The 10,166-nt window shown below is 40.8% G+C and overlaps 1 pseudogene across 1 annotated transcript in view; it reads right to left on the reverse strand.

The window, feature by feature from the left end:
• Positions 1-9,697, reverse strand: part of LOC110210441 (pyrethroid hydrolase Ces2e-like) — a 32,611-nt pseudogene extending 22,914 nt beyond the window's left edge. The window contains exons 1-4 of the transcript XR_013484538.1: positions 9,585-9,697; positions 5,882-6,003; positions 2,399-2,603; positions 1,244-1,382 (exon numbers count right to left, since the gene is read on the reverse strand). The product of XR_013484538.1 is annotated as a pyrethroid hydrolase Ces2e-like (transcript). The remainder of the gene's footprint in view (positions 1-1,243; positions 1,383-2,398; positions 2,604-5,881; positions 6,004-9,584) is intronic.
• Between the last annotated feature and the right edge of the window lie 469 nt (positions 9,698-10,166).

Consider the following 10,166-nt stretch of genomic DNA (forward strand, 5'->3'; position numbering starts at 1 on the left):
ACCCTGGTTGCCTCACTTTCCTCAACTGTAAAACGAGCTGGAGAAGGAAGTGGCAAACCACTCCAGCATCTTTGCCAAGAAAACTACAAATGGGGTGATGAAGAATCTGACGCAACCGAAAAACGACAGAAAAACATTGTCTGTACTAAGTGTCATAATGTACATGATAATTGCCATAAGGAAGAGCCAAAATAACTTTAAGATAGCTCAGAGGTGAGAGAAACCACACCTCTGTTTGTGTCCCCAGCACTGAGGAGAAGGGCTCCAGGCTTGTGCAAATGGCTGTTGAGTTGAATGTTGGTTTGTTGAGGTTCAGAGAAGGCTTCATGGGGAGATGACATGTGAGCAGTTTTAGTCAGTATCATTTATTTTAAGAAAGGAAGCCTGGTGAAGATGATAGAGGGCTAGCTTTGGAGTGAGAAGGGCTGGGTTCAAGTCCTGCCTTGGGCACACATGAGATATGTGACCATAAAGAAGTTACTTAGCATCTCAGTACACCAGAGAAGCCAAGAGTCTAAGTTATAAAAGAGGTGCCTGTCCTTGTCAATAGAGAGAGTTTCCACACAGTAAAGTTCCCTACAGCAATGAGATGATAGCTCTGGACAGGATCAAGAAGTTTTTGGAAGGTCACACTTTCTCAATGCTTTGCTCTGTTCCTTTAGCAATACTAATCTGTAGCAGAAACTGCTATCAACCCAGATCATGGAACCAACTCCTTGAAGTTATTTCAGTTATTTCCAGTAATGTCCAACTCTCCATGACCCATGATAACTTGGGGTTATCCTGGCACAGATACTGGAGTGGTTTGCCATTTCCTTCTCCAGCTCATTTTCCAGATAAGGAAACTAAGGCAAAAGGGTGAAGTGATTTGCTCAGGGTCACACAGTTAGTTAGTGTCTGATGCCAGATTTGAACTCAGGAAAATGAGTCTTCCCAACTCCAGGCCTGGTATTCTATCCACTGTGCCACCTAGATGCCTTGAAGGTATAAGGCAGACGTTAACCTCATAGAAGCAAATATTTGCTAAAAATGTGAGTTGTTACCCAGAAGTAGAGTGGATTGCCTTGAGAACTAGTGAGTTCCCTGACCAGGAGAACTTCAGAGAAGGGTAGATGACTTGCCAGAGATATAGAGAGGATGACTGTTCCCATGATGGTGGGATGAGGTGACCTCCAAGGTCCCATGCAGTTTATACCTTAGGATTCTCATTCCCCACTATGAAAGGTACAGAGATCTGGCTTACTGGCAATCCAGCCCCCTCCTTTGCATGGTCAGGAACATAGATGTTGAGGTACAAACAGTCTTCAGAAATGGTACTAATAGGGATGTTTACTTTCATGGTCCTTGTCATTTTTTCTAAAGGAGTTGCATCCTGCAAACACCTGGAAAACACAAAAGATGAATGATCTGAATAGAATCACATGGGGATGATGATGATGATGATGATGATGATGATGGTGATGATGATGATGATGATGATGATAATTATAATGTGAATGTGAATGAATAAAGTGAGTGAATGTCCTGGAATGTGATTGCACTGAAAGAGAGGAAGAATGTGAGGAACTCAGAAAACCTTCTGAAGATTGATAAAAGTCGAGATAGACCAAGACAGACCATGACTAGAGGCATTTTAACAAGAGCATCACTGCTGGCCAACGTGTCAGTTTGATTTTCTTTGTTACAGAGGAGCATTAGGTTGGAGGGGTAGGAGAGAGGCCCGGGTAGGGAATGGGGAATAAGTGAGGTCTTCAAAGTAAACAGCTTAAAACTGCTTAAAAACAAAACCAGGGGTAACATTCGATGACCTCCAGCTTTCTGAGCCTATCAGTCTGTGAGTTCTGGCTTTGTTATTTACTAACTTTGTGACCTTGGGTGAGTCACTTAATCTCGGTTGTTGTTCAGTCCTGTCTGACCCATCATAACCTGCATGAGGTTTCATGGCAGAGATACTAGAAACAGTTTTGCCATTTCCTTCTCCAGCTCATTTCACAGATGAGGAAACTGAGGCAAAGAAGGTGAAGTGACTTGCCCAAGGTCACTTAGCTAGTAAGTATCTGAAGTCAGATTTGAACTCAGGTCTTTCTGACTCCAGGCGCTGTGTTCTATCCTCTGAGAGCCACTCAGCTGCCTCTAATCTCTGTTAGCCTTTGTTTCCCTATCTGTAGCAATATGTATACTGTCGCAGTATTTTTCTGAAGTCTGTTATTTTCTAAAATCCAAACAAACATGAACTGTTATCATTAAGCAATTATCTGAGCCAAGGGAACATTCATGCCTTCAAAAAATACTTAACAAATGGATACTGTGTGCAGAGCACAAGAGATACAAAATGTGAGTAAGACATGATGGTGCCCTGGGCTTATCTGGTAAGAAAAGGAGAGAGGAAGGTGCTTACATAGGTGGAAAAGTAGTTGCATCTCTCACATTCCTCCAGGAATCTGATGGTTGTGGAGGCGAAAACCTCAGGGCCCCCACAGGGGGTTTGGCAAAGGGGATTCCCAGGAAAACATTGACAGCTTTGTCAATCTCCTTGATACTGATTTGAGTCCCTTGAATCTGTCCAGACTCAGTGGTCCTGATGAGGTCATCTGCATGATGCCCTGTGAACAAAAGGGACAGAAATCCTCAGGGACAGAGGGCTGAAGTGATGTCCAAATGCGCCTTCTAAATCCCCCACCATGACCACTTTTTCATTAGATGGGAATGTAAGCCTCATCCTATTTCTGCCATGATTCTTTTCATTTCCCTTAAAGATCTCCAGTGATGGAGAACTTACTCCAGAGAAGGGCCATTTGCACTTTGAGACAGGTCTGCCACTGACTCAGGAGCTGTCCATCCAGCTTTGGGGATACTGAGGCTCAAGATCAAAACCACTACTTCCCAATAATCCCACCCGCAGCCCAGCTTAGGAAAGCACAGAGCTAAAATCAGTGCCATATAGTTTAACAGTATGACCCAACTGATAGAAGACTTAAGGAGCATACACTATGGGCAATGCCCTCAGCTCTGAATTGAGGATAAAATTGCAGGAATTTCCATTCTCCTAGAGAACAATGACCCATGCACCAATAACTAGGAATACAAGGGAGAGGTATAAAAGATGGTTCCTGGCAAAGAGCTAGGAAAAGATATGAGGAGGGTCAAGAAAAGCTCTGCTGCAAGTGGCAGTGCCCAAGCTAGGTCTTTAATGAAGAGTCTTCAACAGATCTAGACTAGGGGAAGTACTTTGTAGGTATGGGAAAGACAATAGACAAAGAAGGAAGGCAGAAGATGGCAGGAGAAGAAAGGCAGATGGAAAGTAGTTACAAGGGGCTGCAGTACGTGTTGGGAAGACTCATATTTCTTAGTTCCAATCCACCCTCAGATACTTACTAGCTGTGTGATCCTGGGCAAATCACTTCACCTGTTTGCCATCAGTTTCCTCATCTGTAGAATGAGCTGGAGAAGGAAATGGCAAACCAACTCTAGTATCTTTGCCAAGAAAATCCAAAATGAGATCACCAAGAGGTGAACATGATTGAAAAACTACTGAGCAACAACACAAAAAATGTGAATAGAGTAGTAGATGATGAGGCTGGATGCACAGAGGCCTGCATTTGGGCTCAGAAGATAGGGGTTCAAATCATAGCTTTCGCCTTTACTGCCTGTGAGAACTTGTTAAATTATTTTCTCTTACCTTAGCCTGTTCCCCCTTTTTGATTAAATGGGAAAAGGACATTGAATTCAATGGTACTTAAAATTCCTTCCAGCTCTTCATCCTTGAGCCCAAGAGCTAGAGACTGCTCAACTGTCAGGGCACACAGCCATATTTGCCTGGATCAGAAAGGCAAGGGTCAAGTGTGCCTCTGAAATATTGACACTCCCCTTTTGTCAAAGGAGATCAAAGTATAGCCCTATGTAAAATGTCTGCAAGTGACTTTAACATATATCAGGTGGCCTTCAGTTTCTCCTCTATAATCATAGGGGTTTGGAAGGATGGAAATAAAGAAATAACCCAAAGCCTCTAGCTTCCAGGATAAGAACTCACTGTTTGACAAAAACTTCTGCAAAAACTGGAAAATAGTACATCAGAAACTAGGCATAGACCAACATCTCACACCATATACCAAGATAAGGTCAAAATGGGTACATGATTTAGGCATAAAGGGATATACCATCAGCAAATTAAGAGAGCAAGGAATAGTTTACTTGTCAGATCTATGGAGAAGGGTATAATTTGTGACCAAACAAGAGATAGAGGACATTATGAAATGCAAAATGCATCATTGAGATTACATTAAATGAAAAAGTTTTGCACAAACAAAACCAACCCAACAAATATTAGAAGGAAAGCAGTAAGATAGAAAACAGTGTTTACAGCAAGTATTTCTGATAAAGGCCTCATTTCTCAAATACGTAGAGAACTGAATCAAATTTATCAGAATACAAGTCATTCACCAACTGATAAATGGTAAAAGGGTATGAATAGACAGTTTCCACATGAAGAAATTACAACTATCTACAGCTGTATAAAAATTTGTCTAAATCACTACTGATTAGACAAATGCCAATTAAAATAACTCTGAAGTACTCCCTCACATCTATCAGATTGACTAATATGACAGAAAAGGAAAGTGATGGATATTGGAGATGATGTGGGAAAATTGGGACATTAAATGCACTGTTGGAGTTGTGAATTCATCCAACCTTTCTGGAAAAAAAATTTGGAACTCTGCCCAAAGGGCAATCGAAGTGTGCATACCCTGTGACTGATAATACCACTACTAGGTCTGTATCCCAAAGAGAGCATAAAAAAGGGAAAAGGATTTACATGTACAAAAATATTTATAGCAGCTCTTTTTGTGGTGACAAAGAATTGGAAATGGAGAGGATGCCCATCAACTGGAGAATGGCTGAGCAAGTTGTGGTATGTGAATGTAAAGGAATACTATTACGCTATAAGAAATGATGAGAAGGCAGACTACAGAAAAACTTGGAAAGATTTAGATGAACTGATGCTGTGACATGAGCAGAGCCAGGAAAACATTGTACACAGTAACAACAACATTGTGCAATGATTAACTATGATCGACTTGGCTCTTTTCTGCAATACAATGATCCAGTTCCAAAAGATTCATGAAGTGAAATGCTATCCACATGCAGAGAAAGAACTAAGGAGTCTGAATGTGGATCAAAGCATATGATTTTTACTTTTTTGTTGTCTTTTTGTGGCTTTTCCCTTTTGTTCTGTTTCCTCTTTTACAACATGACTAATGTGCAAATATGTTTACATGATTGCACATGTGTAACCTATATCAGATTGCTTGTTGTTTTGGGAACATGGAATGGGAGGAAGGGGGAGAGTAAAAATTTGAAACTCAAAATCTTATATAAAATGAATGTTGAAAACTACCCTTACGTGCAATTGGAGAAATACTACTTACAGGAAAGAGAGAGAGACAGAGAGAGAGACAGACAGACAGACAGACAGAGAGACAGAGAGAGAGAGAATAAAGCTGGGTCCCATTTTTTCATGCAAACTCTGAGGGTCTAGTTCCAGTCTAAAAAGATCCTCCCCCAATCCTCACACTTATCTGCCTCCTTGAAAATGACTCAGCTTTCTCTCTCTCCCTACCCCACCAGCAGCTGATAAAAAAGTTTTTGGACATAACACAAATGGAGAGGGCATCAATTTCTCAGCAGTAAACTGAGGTTGGCCTCCTGAAATCAAACTAGCGATAATCCTTCATCCGCAGCCCACCCACCCAAGCGGTCAGTCAGGACAAGAAGAGAAAGAACATTGCACAAGCCCCATATCTCCAATGTGAAAATCAAAGGACTCCTCCCTTGTCCCCCATAATCATTCCTTGCTAGGGGTCAGTCTGGCAGAGCCGCTTACCTGGGGCTTGAATCAGAAGGCCCAGGACCCCCAAAGTCAGGACCTTGGGCAGATGGGAAGTCTTCCACATCTTTCCCTCTGCACAGCCTTTTGGTTATGCCTAATCAGATTCCTGGACTGGCCTTTAATAGAAAAAGAACTGCATCAAAGGGCACTGCAGGGGAACTGGGGCTAAGGGCTACTTAAAGGACTTCCTCCTGAAAACCTTAGGCATATTTGAAAAATAAAAATTAGATTGTATTCCTAAAGGCTAAAGACAGGTCTGAAAACCCATCCATCTAGCAGGGAAATGCCGGTAAATGTATAATAACAAGCGTCCTGGGAAACAAAAACAAATAAATATGTGCATGACACACTCTTAAATTTAATCTGTATTAGTAATTTTTTCCACCACTTTCTTAAGTCTAGACAAGCAACAGAATGATAAATCAAGCCCTGAACAGTAGCATTTTCTGGTTTCAGAGGGGCAAATTTGGCAATGGGTTCACAAGAGCCAGTCTGAGCTGCCCCCACCATTTCACCTGAAGTGTCAAGGGTCAAAATTAGAATTATACAACCTAACCACTCTCCCTCCCAGTTTCTGGAGACTTCTGTGGCCTTTTCCCACTTGAAGCTAGTCAGTGGTTTTTCAGTTGTGTCTGACCCTTCATGACCCCATTTGCTTTTTGTTTGTCTGTTTGTTTTTGGCAAAGACACTGGAATGGTTTGCCATTTCCTTCTCCAGCTCATTTTACATATGAGGAAACTCAAGCCAAGTGGGTTAAGTAACTTGCCCAGGATTGCACAGCCAGGAAGTGTCTGAGGCCAGATTTGAATTCTGGAAGATGAGTCTTCCTCATTGAAACCCTGGGACTCTATCCTCTGTGCCACCTAGCTGCCCCCTTGAATTTGTGAGAGTTCTGTATTCTTGCTGTCACAGAAGCCTGAATTCCCTGAGAATAGACTGTCTCTGCAGTACTGTATGGAGAATCTAAGTACCTTAATCCATATCATGCCTCTCTTGAACTAATATTATTATTATTAAAAAAAAACTATGATGATATTGGCTAACATTTATATAGAACTGCAAGATCTACAAAGCACTTTGTATACATTATCTAATTAGATCCTCACAAATATCTTGAGACACAGAGCAATTATCCCCATTTTCCAGTTGAGAAAACTGAGGCAGGCAGAGGTTAAATGACTTGCCCAGGGTCACATAGCTAGATAATTGAGGCAGGATTGGAATGCAGCTACTCCTGTCTCCAAGTCGAACACTTTGGCTGCTCCATTTTGCCACTTCCAAGATGTCCTTCTGCTGCCAGCACTGAGCTGCCTTTCCTTTAAAGTTCACTCTCTCCAGGGAAATCACCCTGTCCAGATGTCTGGGGTGGCTATCTGCTCTGTCTCCTGGCACCTACATCACTCTTCCTCTTTTCTCCAGCAGATCACTACCTGGCTCACAGACTTCCTCTATCCCAACCCCTGCCCTTACAGTGGAAGACTTAGACACAAATGTTGCCGTTCGAGCCTCCCAGCTAATCAAATTTTACATCTATACCTTCACTCCACCTCTGTCACACACATCATATCTATGATTGCAGCTAGATTGCACAATGGATGGAAGACCAGGCCTGGAGTCAAGAAGACCTGGGTTCAAATCTGGCCTTGGACACCTATAAGCTGTGTGATCCTGGGCAAGTCACTTAACCTTTGCCTGCCTTAGTTTTCTCATCTGTAAAAAGAGGATAATATTAGTGCCTACTTTCCAGGGTTATTGTGAGGAACACACGAGATAATGCATTATGTACCTTGCAAATCCTAAAACACTCTATAAATGCTAGCTGTTATTACTGATCTCAGCATCACCCATGTTCAACCTCCGTGACCTAGAACTCTGAAATTCACCTTTCTAGAACATTATCTCTTACCCTCCCCTCCCCCCCTCCCCCCACTCCACCTCCTCTCCAAGAAGAACCTGTCAGCCACTTTTGGCTTTCTGATTCCTTTTATAGCAAGGATTTCAAGATTGGTACAATTCCGTTGCTCCCATGGTCGGTCCACTCATTTGTCACTGGTCAAGGATCTCATATTTAGATTGTTAAAATTTATAAATGTAGGGGGAGGAAATCTCTGAAGCAAGTTCCTTATTTCCAAGATCCATAGGAAACTAAATCAAATTATTTTCTAAGTACCATTCTCCAATAGATAAATGGCCAAAGGATATGAAGAGAAAACCTTCAAAGGGAAAAAGCCAAGCTATCAAAAATGATATAAAAATGTTCAAAACACTAATCCTTAAAGAAATGCAAATTAAAGCAAATTTGTCGAACTGGCAAAAAGAAGAAAAGGACTAGTGCATGGTTACTCGAGCTGTGATTTGGTCAAGCCTTTCTAGGAAGTATTTGGAACTAAGTCCAGAAAGTTGCCAAACTGTGCATACCCCAGGAGCTAGCAATATAACTGCTAGATCTATGCCCCAAAGAGATCAAAGAGAGAGGAAAAGGACCTATAGGCACAAAAAAAAATTTACAGTAGCTCTTCGTGGTAGCCAGAACTGTCCTCTTTCTGGGTAATGGCTGAAGAACTTGGGATATTACTGTGCCAATAATAAATAATGAAATGGACAATTTCAGTGGAAACCAGGAAAGCCTTTATGAATGAGTGCAGAGCAAAGTGTGTAGAACCAGAACAATTTATACAATGGCAACAACATTCTAAGGAAAAACAACTTGGAAAGACTTTCGAACTCTGATCTAACTAATTCTGATAAAACATTAATCCAAAGAATGAAGACAAAATATTCCACTTACCTCTTGAAAGAGAGAGAGGTGATGAAGTTAAAATGCAGAAAAAAACCTATGTTTTCAGACACAGTTAATGTAAGAATTTGGTTTTTTCAGACTTTGTAGATATGTATTAAAAGATATATTTTATTTTTGTTTTGCTTTTAATTTGCCTAATGGAGGAGTGGTACTAAGAAGGGCATATTAATGAAAAGATATTTGTTACCTGAATAATTTTTAAAATGTTTAATATACTTTATAGATTTTCTAAAACTGATATATTACTATGCTAATATATCATGTACATCATAAAATATACACAAAATAGAAGTTCTAAAAGAATGAGACAAAGTAAACAATATTTTAAAAGAATTTGTATTTTATATAGCAATAATACAAAAAGTCTTTTTGCTCTCATTGTTAATGCCAGTATTAGTAAATATATTTTTGTAAGGAAAAAATATGAATGTTGAAAACTATCTTTACATGTACTTGGAAAAATTAAAATACTATTTACCAAAAAAAGAAGAAAGAGAAAACCAAGAAATAAGCTGTGCCACATTTCCTCATGCAAACTCAGAGCTTCTGCTTCCAGTCTGAAAAAGGATCAGCCCCCAAACCTCACTCTTGTCTACCTCCTTGAAAATCACTCAGCTTTTCCTCTCTCCCCAACCCACCAACAGCTGATAGAAGACTTTTTGTAAGTAACACTTGGAGAGGGCAGCAATTTCCTAGCTGCAAACTAAGTTTGGCCTCCTGAAATCAAACTAAGAATAATCCTTCAATCCCAGACCACCCACCCAATCAGTCAGTGAAGGCAACAAGAGAAAAAACAATGCACAAGTCCTGTATCTCCCATGAGAAAACCAAAGCACTCCTCCCATGTCCCCTCGTAATCAACCCCTACTCTGGATCAGCCTGGCAAAGCTGCTTACCTGGGGCTTGAATCAGAATGCCAAAGACACCCAAAGTCAGGATCTCGGGCAGCAGGGAAGTCTTCCACACCTTTCCCTCTGCACAGCCTTCTGGTGATGCCTAATCAGACGCCTGGCCTGGCCTTCAATACAAAATAGAACCGGACCAAAGGGCACTTCAGGGAAACTGGGGCTAAGTGTTACTTAAAGGACTTTCTCCTCAGACTTTGTCTTAGGCATATTTGAAAAAAATAATTAGGTTGAATATATAAAGGAAAAAGAAGACATCTGAAAAGATATCTATCCAACAGTGATATGCTGGTAAATGTGTAATAACAACCTCTCTGGAAAACAAACACAAACAAATATATCCATGACATGCTCTTAGTTTGATCTTTGTTAGTAACACTGTTTCCAACACTGAAGTCTACACAATTAACAGAAGGATAAATCAAGCCCTGAATGGTAGCATTTTTTGATTTTACAGTGGCAAATATGACAATGGGTTCACAAAAGCCAGTTTGAGCTGCCCCCACCATTTCACCTGAAGTGTCAAGGCTCAAAATTTGAATTACACAACCTACCCACTCTCACTCCCAATTT

The sequence above is a fragment of the Phascolarctos cinereus genome, unplaced genomic scaffold, assembly GCF_003287225.1.
Source record: "Phascolarctos cinereus isolate Bilbo 61053 unplaced genomic scaffold, phaCin_HiC Scaffold_2;HRSCAF=192, whole genome shotgun sequence".
Taxonomy (NCBI): domain Eukaryota; kingdom Metazoa; phylum Chordata; class Mammalia; order Diprotodontia; family Phascolarctidae; genus Phascolarctos; species Phascolarctos cinereus.